The sequence below is a fragment of the Salvelinus alpinus genome, chromosome 8 (genome assembly GCF_045679555.1).
Source record: "Salvelinus alpinus chromosome 8, SLU_Salpinus.1, whole genome shotgun sequence".
NCBI lineage: Eukaryota > Metazoa > Chordata > Actinopteri > Salmoniformes > Salmonidae > Salvelinus > Salvelinus alpinus.
The window spans coordinates 77,792,780-77,806,719 of record NC_092093.1 but is presented as its reverse complement, the minus strand read 5'-3'; the positions used below and the strand labels follow the sequence as shown (position 1 = coordinate 77,806,719).

The 13,940-nt window shown below is 43.1% G+C and overlaps 1 protein-coding gene across 4 annotated transcripts in view; it reads left to right on the top strand.

Moving 5' to 3' along the window:
• Window positions 1–13,940, top strand: part of LOC139583739 (MAGUK p55 subfamily member 7-like) — a 268,462-nt gene that overhangs the window by 27,704 nt on the left and 226,818 nt on the right. Inside the window, exon 1 of one of the 4 annotated variants that reach the window (XM_071415153.1) lies at window positions 4,197–4,261. The exons of the other annotated variants lie outside the window; for them this stretch is intronic. The gene's annotated coding sequence lies outside the window, so the exon portion shown is untranslated. Of the gene's footprint in view, window positions 1–4,196; window positions 4,262–13,940 lie in introns of those variants that run through there. 4 annotated transcript variants of the gene reach the window in all.

Sequence of the window (13,940 nt, the reverse complement as noted above, 5' to 3'; positions counted from 1 at the left end):
CGGTACAAAAGTATCTATATCCACAGTAAAACGAGTCCTATATCGACATAACCTGAAAGGCCGCTCAGCAAGGAAGAAGCCACTGCTCCAAAACCGCCATAAAAAATCCAGACTACGGTTTGCAACTGCACATGGGGACAAAGATCGTACTTTGTGGAGAAATGTCCTCTGGTCTGATGAAACAAAAATAGAACTGTTTGGCCATAATGACCATCGTTATGTTTGGAGGAAAAAGGTGGGGGCTTGTAAGCCGAAGAACCCCATCCCAACCGTGAAGCACGGGGGTGGCATCATCATGTTGTGAGGTTGCCTTGCTGCAGGAGGGACTGGTGCACTTCACAAAATAGATGGCATCATGAGGAAGGAACATTATGTGGATATATTGAAGCAACATCTTAAGACATCAGTTAGGAAGTTAAAGCTTGGTTGCAAATGGATTTTCCAAATGGACAATGACCCCAAGCATACTTCCAAAATTGTGGCAAAATGGCTTAAGGACAACAAAGTCAAGGTATCGGCGTGGCCATTACAAAGCCCTGACCTCAATCCTATAGAACATTTGTGGGCAGAACTGAAAAAGCGTGTGCGAGCAAGGAGGCCTACAAACCTGACTCAGTTACACCAGCTCTGTCAGGAGGAATGGGCCAAAATTCACCCAACTTATTGTGGGAAGCTTGTGGAAGGCTACATGAAACATTTGACCCAAGTTAAACAATTTAAAGGCAATGCTTCCAAATACTAATTGAGTGTATATAAACATCTGAGCCACTGGGAATGTGATGAAAGAAATAAAAGCTGAAATAAATAATTCTCTACTATTATTCTGACATTTCAGTCTTATTTTTTTTTATTTCACCTTTATTTAACCAGGTAGGCCAGTTGAGAACAAGTTCTCATTTACAACTGTGACCTGGCCAATATAAAGCAAAGCAAAGTAATGCAACAAAAAACAACAACAAAGTTACACATGGGATAAACAAAAGTACAGTCAATAACACAATAGACAATCTATACACAGTGTGTGCAAATGGAGTAAGGAGGTAAGGCAATAAATAGGCCATAGTAGCGTAATTACAATTTAGGGAAATAACACTGGAGTGATAGATGTGCAGATGAGGATGTGCAAGTAGAAATACTGGTGTGCAACAGAGCAAATAAAAACAATATGCGGATGAGGTAGGTAGTTGGATGGGCTATTTACAGATGGGCTATGTACAGCTGCAGCGATCGGTAAGCTGCTCAGATTGCTGATTCTTAAAGTTAGTGAGGGAGATATGTCTCCAACTTCAGTGATTTTTGCAATTCGTTCCAGTCATTGGCAGCAGAGAACTGGAAGGAATGATGGCCAAAGGAGTTGTTGGCTTTGGGGATGACCAGTAAGATATACCTGCTGGAGCGCATGCTATGGGTGGGTGTTGTTATGGTGACCAGTGAGCTGAGATAAGGCGGAGCTTTACCCAGCAAAGACTTATAGATGACCTGGAGCCAGTGGGTCTGGCGACGAATATGTAGCGAGGGCCAGCCGATGAGCGCATACAGGTCACAGTGGTGGGTGGTATATGGGGCTTTGGTGACATAACGGATGGCACTGTGATAGACTACATCCAATTTGCTGAGTAGAGTGTTGGAGGCTATTTTGTAAATGACATCGCCGAAGTTAAGGATCGGTAGGATAGTCAGTTTTACGAGGGTATGTTTGGCAGCGTGAGTGAAGGAGGCTTTGTTGCGAAATAGGAAGCCGATTCTAGATTTAATTTTGGATTGGAGATGCTTAATGTGAGTCTGGAAGGAGAGTTTACAGTCTAACCAGACACCTAGGTATTTGTAGCCACACGTGGTCCCGTGTGGCTCAGTTGGTAGAGCATGGCGCTTGCAACGCCAGGGTTGTGGGTTCATTCCCCACGGGGGGACCAGGATGAATATGTATGAACTTTCCAATTTGTAAGTCGCTCTGGATAAGAGCGTCTGCTAAATGACTTAAATGTAAATGTAAATGTAGTTGTCCACATATTCTAAGTCCAAACCATCCAGAGTAGTGATGCTAGTCAGGCGGGCCGGTGCGGGCAGCGATCGGTTGAAGAGCATGCATTTAGTTTTACTAGTGTTTAAGAGCAGTTGGCGGCCACGTGAGGAGAGTTTTATGGCGTTGAAGCTCATTTGTAGGTTGGTTAACAGTGTCCAAAGAAGGGCCAGATGTATACAGAATGGTGTCGTCTGCGTAGAGGTGGATCAAGGAATCACCTGCAGCAAGAGCGACATCATTGATATATACAGAGAAAAGAGTCGGCCCGAGAATTGAACCCTGTGGTACCCCTATAGAGACTGACAGAGGTCCGGACAAATGGCCCTCCGATTTGACACACTGAACTCTATCAGAGAAGTAGTTGGTGAACCAGGCGTAGCAGTCATTTGAGAAACCAAGGCTATTAAGTCTGCCGATAAGAATGCTGTGATTGACAGATTCGAAAGCCTTGGCCAGGTTGTTGAAGACGGCTGTACATTACTGTCTTTTATCGATGGCAGTTATGATATCGTTTAGTACCTTGAGCGTGGCTGAGGTGCACCTGTGACCAGCTCGGAAACCGGATTGCACAGTGGAGAAGGTACGGTGGGATTCAAAATGGTCAGTGATCTGTATGTTAACTTGGCTTTCGAAGACTTTAGGAAGGCAGGACAGGATGGATATAGGTCTGTAACAGTTTGGGTCTAGAGTGTCACCCCCTTTGAAGAGGGGGATGACCGCGGCAGCTTTCCAATCTTTAGGAATCTCGGACGATACGAAGAGAGGTTGAACAGACTAGTAATAGGGGTTGCAACAATGGCAGCGGATAATTTTAGTAAGAGAGGGTCCAGATTGTCTAGCCCAGCTTATTTGTAGGGGTCCAGGTTTCGTAGCTCTTTCAGAATATCTGCTTTCTGGATTTCGGTGAAGGAGAAGCTGGGAGGCTTGGGCAAGTAGCTGCGGGGGGTGCGGAGCTGTTGGCCGGGGTTGGGGTTACCTGGAGGAAATCATGGCCAGCCGTAGAGAAATGCTTATTGAATTTCTCTATTTTTTGGGGGGGGGGGGGGGTTCATCGGTTTTGACAGTGTTTCCTAGCCTCAGTGCAGTGGGCAGCTGGGAGGAGGTGCTCTTATTCTCCATGGACTTTACAGTGTCCCAGAACTTTTTGGAGTTAGAGCTACAGGATGCAAATTTCTGTTTGAAAAAGCTTTGCTTTCCTAACTGACTGTGTGTATTGGTTCCTAACTTCCCTGAAAAGTTGCATATCGCGGGGAATTTTCCATGCTAGTGCAGTACGCCCCAGGATGTTTTTGTGCTGGTCGAGTTCAGTCAGGTCTGGAGTGAACCAAGGGCTATATCTGTTCTTAGTTCTACATTTTTTTGAAAAGGGCATGCTTATTTAAGATGGTGAGGAAATTTCTTTTTAAAGAACAACCAGGCATCCTCTACTGACGGGATGAGGTCAATATCCTTCCAGGGTACCCGGGCCAGGTCGATTAGAAAGGTCTGCTCGCAGAAGTGTTTTAGGGAGCGTTTGACAGTGATGAGGGGTGGTCGTTTGACCGCGGACCCATAACGGATGCAGGCAATGAGGCATTGATTACTGAGATCCTGATTGAAAACAGCAGAGGTGTATTTGGAGGGTAAGTTGGTCAGGAAAAAATTAAATAAAGTGGTGATCATAACTGACCTAAAACAGGGAATTTTTACTAGGATTAAATGTCAGGAATTGTAAAAAACGGAGTTTAAATGTATTTGGCTAAGGTGTATGTAAACTTCCAACTTCAACTGTATCTTGCTTATCAAATGTATACAGAGGTGCTTGTGGTACTTTCAAGACCAACTAGTTCTCCCAGTCTCATATCCGAATTAGATCTTCATTCAGGTTTCTCAAACGTCACATTTCGGAGTTTGTGTTTAAGGTTAAGCATCAACTCCATGGCTAAGGTAAGGGTTAAGGTTTGAGAGAATATTTTTGTTTTCAGCCTTAATTTAGTTTTGCTATCTGTGTCAGGCTATAAATGAGACCGATGATGTAACATCATGCACATATCTTTTCATACTCAATTGCTTTCATTCAGTAGGCCATTGCAAAATAATTATCAGGTAGATCATGTGTAGAAAAGGTGACATAGTGTTGATCACAATGTCATTGTATTATCCTCAATTTCTCAACTGTAGGCTAACAACTATCGCTAGATGGATATACAAAATTCTTCAAGAGAGGCAGTGCCAGCAGCTCTGCCGAAAGCCAATCCGGTGAGAAATTAAGATTTTACCAGTTCAAACAAATAAAAATTTGTTCCAGTTCAAACAAATTAAAATGTATGCTGATTAATCAACTATTAAGCTTTGAGTTATTGTTTTGGATGGATGGGGACAGAGTGGACTTTATTTGGATAAAGTGTCTAACACAAACTATGAGACAGGTATACTTTTAGCCAACCTTGACCAAAAATAACCTTATTTTGATAGATTTTACACCCCGTTGTTACTCTAAAAAAGACCCCCCCAGACCCCCCCTAACAGAGGCTTATCCCCTCTATTCATGAATCTGTAGTGACGTCCCTGAATCTGTTCACGTCTTATGATAATATTGGGCAAATTTAATACATTTTCAATACATTTAGTTGATTCCCTACCAAGTCCAATAAAAAAAATTACATTGTTGAATTCTGTTTTAATGCCTGAATTCCGTGAGGGCACTAATTATCATATTTGGACCAGAATGAGGCTCTCCACTACCTATTGTTCCTGCAGTGATGAATCACAATTTTCATTGAATGTTTTCATAATTTATTTGCAGGTTATCGGCAAACAGCCTTGGCCTACTGTACCAGTTGCCTGTGCAAATTAGGGCGCCAAAAGAACGGCTCTCTCACCGATGCGATTCAGTAGGCTACGCTGACTGACGAGACGAAAGTCACTCACTTAAGTGTCACTGTCAGGCAATCCCTGACATCCTAGGAAATGACACCTAGGAAATCCTTTGATTTACTACTCCCGATGTGATACCATGGACATCTAACCACGTTGCATAGTTTATGAATGGCAACGGGAAGTAGGAGGATGTTATTATTTTTATTGACCAGTCTGAGATATGGCTTTTTCTTTGCAACTCTGCCTAGAAGGCCAGCAACCCGGAGTCACCTCTTCACTGTTGACGTTGAGACTGGTGTTTTGCGGGTACAACTCACTCCTCATGCCAAAAAGAGGCATATGGGTTGTCTCTCCGTTCTCTCTGTCCTCCCATGTCAGAAAGGGAGGTACATTCCAAGGCGTTATCAAGGCATTTTAAAGCGGTAAAAAGTGAGCTCAAGTGATATACAGACTCCTCCTAATCCCAGAGTGGAGGTGGTGGGAGTTTCAGGGAGTTTGTGCTTTGAAGCCTCAAGGGAACCAACCATTCCACAGCCAGCCGGTCTCTGTTACTAAACTCACCCTTCTCATCGCCTCCTGCTCTCCGTCCGTACAGTGTTTTAGATTCACCCACCTGAATCCAGGATCATAAATCTGATTTATTTTAAATCGATTGCTTCTTAGCGCTTGTATTTTATACTCCTTCACGTCTAATCTCTCCCTTGGTTCACATTTCACAGGCAAGGCAACAATTAGATGAGAGGATAGCTGAGGGTGGAAAATACACCGACAGACAGAATCCACTACGGCCTGCTTGGCGGGGACTGTATATTATTGTGTCTGAGGAATGTTGAGAACAAGGGGTGTGTGTGTGTGCGTAGTTGTGTGTAAGAGAGAGAGAGAGTGTGTAATGATTATTATGTGAATCTCTTCTGCGTGGCTGGCTCATTTGGGTCAGTCGTAGTGATTAACAGGGAGGGGTGTGAGGGAGATGACAGGTGCTGATGCTCAGGGCTTACTCATTTGTTTTTGGTTTCACAGACAATGGGGGCCTTTATTGCCAGACGGGACACACTCACTGCACAGACTACTGTGCATGCAGTCTCATAAGGGTCATTCCACCTCTCAAAAAGCACAAGAAAGAGGATTTCAACACTCACCATCTCAGATTGTTTTGAAATAGTAAAAACAAACAAGATTAGCATTCCTGCAACATTATTTTGTTGAAATATAATTTCTCAGCAATTAAGCTAATTGATTTCACCCAAATTGGCCATTTTAAATGATATAATACTCAATAAATGTGACACTGGTCAAATTATATAATGTTGTATAATAGGACCTATATAATAGGCAGTGTCATAGGAAGGCCCATAAAGTTGTCAGAGACTTCAGTCACCAAAGTCATAGACTGTTTTCTCTGCTACCGCATGGCAAGCGGTACCGGAGCGCCAAGTCTAGGACCAAAAGGCTCCTTAACAGCTTCTACCCCCAAGCCATAAGACTGCTGAACAATTAATCAAATGGCCACCGGACTATTAAACCCCCCCCCCCCCCCCCCCGCTGTTACTCGCTGTTTATTATCTATGCATAGTCACTTCACCCCTACCTACAAATGACCTCTAACCTGTACCCCCGCACACTGACTCGGTACCGGTACCCACTGTATACAGCCTTGTTATGTTATTGTGTTACTTTTAAATTATTTTTTACTTTTAGTTGTCTTAACTCTCTTGAACTGCACTGTTGGTTAAGGGCTTGTAAGTAAGCATTTCACAGTAAGGTCTACACTTGTTGTATTAAGCGCATGTGACAAAGTTTGATTTGTAGGAATTTTTATATTATCTGTTTCTAACTACAGAAATTATTTTTAGAACAACCTGAGTTGTTGGGTGTGACAGATCTCTGAAATGGCATGGAAACGACCCATAAACCAATTTGCGGGAATCTATACGGGAGCATGACATTGTTTGTTAGCAATGTTCTCCATAAAAAAGCAAAGGAATTAAGTAACAATAGTGCTGAACCTTTTCAAAGGAAACTGAGTAACTAGGCAACTTTATTTGGATCTTTGTTTCATCCAGTGTCACATTGGCACAATGATGAGGAAACTGGAAAGTCCCTTGATGTCCATTTTCACGCTGAGAGACAGTGGACCCTTACTCGTAGCCTGTGAGTGGTACACACTGTGTAATGGGGTGACTCATGGAGTGCCGGGGTGCATAGACCCAGTCTCCCCTGCCCCTCCTGCCCTCTGCTGGTCCTTGTAAATTAAAGTCATTGGCCTGGCCTCTCCTCATCTCAGGTCCATGGCGCTTGCTGCCCAGTAATCAGTGAATGATGATGAATCTTCAGCAGGTCCATGGCCAGTTTTCTCTCCCTCGCAGCAGGAATGTTTTAATTGGTCTGGCTGGGGGACTTTTTAGAGACTTGTTGATGAATGAAACTTGTTCATTTATTTGCCTTTTTGTTGTTTCTACCTTTTCCCTGATAAGCCTCGTGTGTTTTCCCCCCACTTCCTCCAAAGAAGTACAAGTAAGCTGTCTAGCAACTCCACACTGTGCATATTTTCTCTTAGCTATTAGCCTACAAACCTGTCTTGTTGACATTTTGTCACTAAAACAGAAGTAAGCATAAGTACTGCCTGTCAGCTGATGTTTAGCAATGCCCCTTAGACATAGCTGTACTACAGTCAGTGGCTCTTAGCCAAAGGACCCATGTGAAGTAAATAGAACATTCAGTTGTGGTGTGTGACTAAAATCACTGGGGAATCCAGGGGGGGGGGAAAGGCATTACAACCTATGTGTTGTGTTAATTGTGTTGTTTGCTCTATGACCTATTAGTTCATATGCCTTGTGACCGTGATACAGAGGCCTAATGGCCGCGACAATAAGACACGTTTGTTTCATCACATCTAGCTACATATTGTACTTCCATCCTCTCTGGCCAGGGGCACAATGTCGTAATTATTGGTTGGATCACAATCGCCCTTATATTCATTGGCCAATACGAAGAATGAAGTTAAACCAGAAGTCCAAATCCGTGTCTCCATCCATGACTAATTTATAAAAGGGTCAAATACAAATACAGAGACAGAGGGGCGGGGCGCTGTTTCGCTTGCTCAGATGCTCTCTCCGGTGGGATACAGTCAGCCTCTTGCGAATTGAAGTAAAGGATGAAACAGAGAGAGGAAAGATAAATTATGTAAAAAATGTTTTCTTGGTAAAAAAGAAATAGGAAGCCTGGCTTCCCTTGGCAGCCATGAATACACGCCACTGGTCAAATTGGGTGTCAAATGAAAGATAATAGTCAATAAAACATTATTTTTTATTAAGGCGCATATGTTTTTAAACTGTTTTCCTTCCTAAAAATGTTGAATAATCAAAGGCTTTGATTTCTGGTCATATAGATGGAAATCCACTTCACTTACTGTAGTTCAATAACCAACATAGATGTATTCAAACTCATGGGGCCATGTCATAGCTGACACTCCATTCTTTCCACAGACATCTTTGAATCTTAATTCAGAGCAGATATTTAAGTGTTTTTGGAAGCAGTGGACACATAAAAACTATTATTCTGGTACCAAACTTTGCACCTGCACAGTTCTTCAAGTAAATGTGTTTTTGTGAAATGTTCTGTGTTAAAAGTAGTCCTTGTGCGTAGAGTTGTGTGGTTTTGTTAACTTTGAAGTCAATGTTTTTTGTTTGACATGCAGTACCAGTCAAAAGTTTGGACACAACTATTCAGGGTTTCTTTATTTGTACTATTTTCTACATTGTAGAATAATAGTTAATACATCAACACTATGAAATAACACATGGAATCATGTAGTAACCCAAAAAAGTGTAATAGAAATCAAAATATATTTTAGATTCTTCAAAGTAGCCACCCTTTGCCTTGATGACAGCTTTGCACACTCTTGGCATTCTCTCAACCATCTTCGTGAGGTAGTCACCTGGAATGAATTTCAATTAACAGGTGTGCTTTAAAAAAAGTTAATTTGTGGAATTTCTTTCCTTAATGCATTTGAGCCAATCAGTTGTGTTGTGACATGGTAGGGGTGGTATACAGAAGATAGCCCTATTTGGTAAAAGACCAAGTCCATATTATGGCAAGAACAGCTCAAATAAGCAAAGAGAAACGACAGTCATTATTTTAAGACATGAAGGTCAGTCAATGCAGAAAATGTCAAGACCTTTGAAGGTTTCTTCAAGTGGAGTCGCAAAAAACATCAAGGGCTATGATGAAACTGACTCTCATGAGGACCACCACAGGAAAGGAAGTCCCAGAGTTACCTATGCTGCAGAGAAGGTCATTAGTTACCAGCCTCAGAAATTGCAGCCCAAATAAATGCTTCACTGTAACAGACACATCTCAACATCAACTGTTCAGAGGAGACTGTATGAATCAGGCCTTCATGGTCGAATTGCTGCAAAGAAACCACTACTAAAGGACACCAATACGAAGGCCTGATGTAGAAAATTGTAAAAATAAAGAAAAACCCTTGAATGAGTAGGTGTCCAAACTTTTGGCTGGTACTGCTGGCCTACATTTTAATGTGAACAATCTGAGCCATAACCTAATAACGTTACCGTGGAATTGCTGCAAAGCAACAAGAAAATGCTGCTCTGCCTGCCGGTCATTTTATTGAAAATTCCACAGAAGCCTACGTAGCTGTTGTCATCTCACACAGTTAATGTGATGCAATGTGGCTTCTTGTCTGATCTTGCGTGGACGCTTGGAATTTGAACCACCACCACATTATCCTCAGCTTTTTCTTTCTCAATTGAGTCGTTCCATGTTATTTAAGCAAGCCATGACACCCATCTCAGATTGTTCTGAAATCGTTTATTAGAAATAAGTACGATTTGGCAATCCTGAAATGTTACCTTGTTGAAATTTCATTTAATCTAAGAGAAATTAAGCTAATTGATTGCACCCAAATTGGACATTTTAATCAATAGGATTCAGATCATTTTCAATGAATATTGTACCCAACATCCAATTTGGAGTAAACTTCTTCCTACCAATGAGTAAGACATGAAGAATCACCCAAAAATTGTCTTAAGCCACCCATGGACCCCCGCACCCCATGCCAATCCAACCCCAACAACCTGTATACAGGATCAGGAGTATGAAGCTGCGGCTTGGAGTATTGCTTCTCCATACTATGTTATGTATTCCCTGTGAATCTGGTGACGTTTCCCCCCCTGTTCATAGAAATTATTAATTGTAATCACTTGCATTATTTACCATAAAGTAGTATGGAAGTACCATGTTTTGACCACTAATGTCACTGTTTCTGCTATACCGCCACTCTTTTATCCATTTTGCTGGTCTCTTGTGTATATTACATAGATCACAGCATTTCCTTTGCAACTTTGAGTAGATAACCAATAGATTTGGCTCATGATGAAAATAAATTGTGTGGTCATCCTCACAATTCAAGCCAGTCCTCCATGAAAGCAATTCAGTTTGTCATTCTTTTATGCTTAATCTCTGACAGGTTTAACCTTCTCCCATCTCCCTCAGCCCTCTAGGGTTTCACCGCCTGAGTCAGAACCAGGGAGTCTCACTACTACCACTGTGCTTAGCTCCGTTTAGCTGTGCTCTGCTCCTCAGTGCAACCCGGCGCTAAAACTCAGGCTCTAAAAACAGCCAACGGCCTCATTGCACAAAGTGTTAATGTCCCATCTCTTTCTCTCCAGCCCTTCAGCAAGTGCAGGACCAGAGCCTATAATTGGAGGGTGCTAACTGGGGCCTTATTACGTATAGGGAAGCATTATTACGGCATTACAGGACGCTTTTAGAGGGCTCATTGTCCCCTTTAGCAAAGTTAGAAATCGAATGAAAAAGCACTGGAAAGCCAAGGGAAAGTTATTGTTATGAGAAACACCAGAATAAATACCCTGGTCTTACAGCTTGACCTTGAGGCCAGGCTGGGGGAGGTAACACACTGAGACTACTTTTGAGCAGAGACTTATGTGTCCTGGTCAAAAGTAGTGCACTATAGAGGGAATTTGGTGCCATTTGGGACAGAGATGCGGAGTCGTTGGGTGGAAAGGGGCTGGTTCATTGGCTGGCTAGGGAGTAGGTAGACCAGACTTGATTGTTGTGGAAGTCCACGCACAGACACACACACACACACATATATATATATATATATATATATACACACATGCAAGCAGGTTTAACCAGGCTACCTAGAAGCCCACTGCAGCCAAACAGGTTGGCCTTTACATAAAGGCCAACTGATTAGGATGGTCTTCTCCTAATCATCTGCTTATTGGTATATTTGTGCATGATCTTCATTGGGGTTAATGAATCTTTGGGAGTGTACTGTAGACCTGGTCTACTTGTTTGTTAGGTTGCTGGTATGTTTGCTGTTCCTGGCAGTAGGCTAATATTGAACTTGGAGGGGGGAGGGATTAGGCTACTTGGGAGTGGTTCAGGCTTTTGCATATCAGATTCTGGGCCTCCTTTTGATTGTGTTATTAAAGTTCAGGGAAAAGTCTGTGTGCGTGCTAGCCTATCGTTTACAGTGTGCCAGGAAACGGACACATTCGGTGAGAAATTACAATCCTTGACTCCTTGCTCTTTGCAGTCAGGCATTGATAAAAATGGAAACGGTGACAGTAATAAAGTAATATTTGACAGCACAGGGAATTATTCAGATCATAGGCCAAGGACAGAATGGCTGCATCCAAATGACTCCCCATTTTCCATATGGTGCACTACCTTTGACCAGGACCCAAAGAGCTCTGGTCAAAAGGAGCGCACTATATAGGGAATAGGGTGCCATTTGGGATGCAGACAGACAGAAAAGCACATTCCCATGGTCATCCTGAAGTCATCATGATGTTAAACAGTTTTTCACCCTTCCTTACCTTTCCCCCTATTCATTTAATCTCAAAGAATTCTCCTTGAACAGTTTTAATACGTCCTCCATTGGGGTTTATCGTAGATTCTGAGAAACTGGGTTCTCCCTTTTTGGGCTGTGCGTCAGAGTATTGAGGATGCTCAATGGCTTGGAAACTTCCTGGTAGCATAAATAACAGTTAGTGGCTTTCGAGCCGTCCTCTGGCTAATTTAGATCCAGGCTGTAGCCGTGACAGACCGGGGGCTTTGGTCCCATTGACTTACAGTATATGAATTGTTCATGTAATCCATGGGTGGCATGGTACTGTATGTTGCTATGGTCCTCGAGGAAAGAGAAGATTTAGACTCTGGCTGGAACAGAGGGGGGGCTATGCTCTCATAGACTCATTCATATCGGTTGAATGTATTCAGTTGTGCAACTGACTAGGAACACTACATGACCAAAAGTATGTGGACACCTGCTCGTCTAACATCTCATTCCAAAATGATGGGCATTACTATGGAGTTGGTACCCACTTTGCTGCTATAATAGCCTCCACTCTTCTGGGATGGCTTTCCACTAGATGTTGGAATATTGCTGCAGGGACTTGCTTCTATTCAGCCACACGAGCATTAGAGAGGTCGGGCACTGATGATGGGCGATTAGGCCTGGCTCGCAGTCGGCATTCCAATTCATCCCAAAGGTTTTCGATGGGGTTGATGTCAGGGCTCTGTGCAGGCCAGTCTAGTTCTTCCACATTGATCTCGACAAACCATTTCTGTATAGACCTCACTTTGTGCACGGGAGCATTGTCATGCTGAAACAGGAAAGGGCCTTCCCCAAACTGTTGCCACAGTTGGAAGCACAGAATCATCTAGAATGTCATTGTATGCTGTTGCGGTAAGATTTCCCTTCACTGGAACTAAGCGGCCCGAACCATGAAAAACAGCCCCAGACCATTATTCCACCAAACATTATAGTTGGCACTATGCATTGGGGCAGGTAGCGTTCTCCTGGCATCCGCCAAACCCAGATTCGTCCGTTGGACTTCCAGATGGTGAAGTGTGATTCACCACTCCAGAAAACGCGTTTCCACTGCTCCAGAGTCCAATGGCTGCGAGCTTTAGATCTCTCCAGCCGACGCTTGGCATTGATCATGGTGATCTTAGGCTTGCATGCGGCTGCTCGGGCATGGAAACCCATTTCATGAAGCTCCCAACGAACAGTTCTTGTGCTGATATTGCTTCCAGAGGCAGTTTGGAACTCGGTAGTGAGAGTTGCAACCGAGGACTGACTGTTTTTATGCGCTGCAGCACTCTGCGGCCCTGTTCTGTGAGCTTGTGTGGCCAACCACTTCGCGGCTGAGCCGTTGTTGCATCGACACGTTTCCACTTCACAATAACAGCGCTTACAGTTGACCGGGCAGCTCAAGCAGGGCAGAAAGTTGACGAACTGACATGTGGGAAAAGTGGCATCCTATGACGGTGCCACGTTGAAAGTCACCGAGCTCTTCTGTATGGCCATTCTACTGCCAATGTTTGTCTATGGAGATTGCATGGCTGTGTGCTCGGGTGACAGTTTGTTGCTATGGTTGTTATGGTTGTCGAGAAAAGGGAAGTTGTAGTTATTTGAAGCTTCTCTGGAGTTGAAGGAAGGTCTCAGACTCTCTTCTTCTCTGTATCAGTTGGTGTTATGTTGTTGTTACAGCCCTTCAGAAAGGGAAGTTGTAGTTCAAGCTTCCCAATACAGAGATCTCAAACTGTTCTCTATGGATGCATGATTCATCATGTGTTCTGTATTAAACCTTTGTGTGCGGTTGGGCTCAAAAGGTAGGGATTCCTTTTCCATTAAAGGTAATCAATTATCTGAATACTGTCACTGTGTGGGATGGTTCTGTCTTATCCTCATTGAAAACCATTAAAGGTCATCCATGGTAAAGAACTGGGCCTACTGCCTAGCTTTCCTCCAAATAGCTTTCTGACTTTCCTGGCTTACGTCATATGATCCGGGGGACGTCTGCTGGAAATGACCTGAGTTTCCATCTGAGCCACCTGTTAGAATAACATTGAGGGAACAACAAAGAGAGCGATTGACTGAAGAAGTTCCACAACACTTTGACAGTTGTATTTCTCTGAGTAGACTTCATTTGACTGGCAGACAGACTCCAGTAACTGCCACAATGTTTGTATGGGCCACTTTCACCCAGTTTATCAAACA